This window comes from Trachymyrmex septentrionalis, unplaced genomic scaffold (genome assembly GCF_001594115.1).
Source record: "Trachymyrmex septentrionalis isolate Tsep2-gDNA-1 unplaced genomic scaffold, Tsep1.0 scaffold22, whole genome shotgun sequence".
Classification (NCBI taxonomy): Eukaryota; Metazoa; Arthropoda; class Insecta; order Hymenoptera; family Formicidae; genus Trachymyrmex; species Trachymyrmex septentrionalis.
In genome coordinates, this window is record NW_017305375.1 from 373,325 (window position 1) to 374,463 (window position 1,139).

The window sequence follows — 1,139 nt, forward strand, 5'->3', positions numbered from 1 at the left end:
TAATGATATTACAATATTTTGTCAAAAGTAGTATGATCTTCTTTCACTAATTTTTACTTCTTTCTTAAATATAACTTTTTCATGTTAACTGTGTGCAAAAAAATAAAAGTTTGTGTGTGTTTGAGTACACGTAACGATTTAACTTGGTCCTTATTGTTTAATTACATAGATTTTGAATTTAAGCTTATTAATTTAAGTACATATATTGTGAATATATTACCGATAATGAGTTTGGAAATGAGTTTATATAAAGTTTTCATTATACATTCTTTAATTCAAAAATTATGAGAGAGAGAGAGAGAGAGAAAGAGAGAGAGAGAACTACTTCATACAAAATCTGTAAACAGCGCGATATATAATTAATGTGTAATACTCGCGCGAAACGATATGAATAAAACATATTTACGATGTTTTATCAGTGAATGTAAAACATTTATTTTCAGAATAATCAATTATTAACTATTGCATGATATTACTCGATCGACACGTATTTATCTTCTAACAGCGCTAATCTTCACAACCATTATGGTGTATGTCGCTGACATTAGAAATAAACAAGTAATGTCCCATAGTATGGTATGTGCCAATTAAATCTAATTGATGCCTAACCTGGACAAAGGAAATGTGGTACGGAATTCCAATTCCTTCATTTCAATCAACAGAAAAGTTTAGAGCAACAGCCTCGGAATGAAGCAAATGTGGTTCGCAGAATTGGCCTCATCGGTCACCAGAGAAGCGTGGAACAGCGTAGTTCCCTCTGCCATTCTCATTTGCGGTTGTCGGTCCACTGCCATTCCGCCGCCCTCGCAACCGCTTTCGTCCTTTACACCTTCGTATATTTCGTTCCAGCAACATCACGTTACGTTGTAAGTCTCCTCCGAACGGCCGTAAGATGCATAGTGATTGATTGTTCGGTGCTTCAGTATACACCGAAACTATTGAAAACGGTCGAAGCGGGCGTTGGAATCCAGCAATTCGATTCTCACGCAATGTACCAATTAGACCATCTTGCAGCAATAGACGATGTAATCACATAATGAAAGAATCTTGAATAACAATATTTATGTCAGCAGGCATTTTCTGAATTATATATATATATATATAAAATTCAAAAAAAAATATATATATATATATTCTAC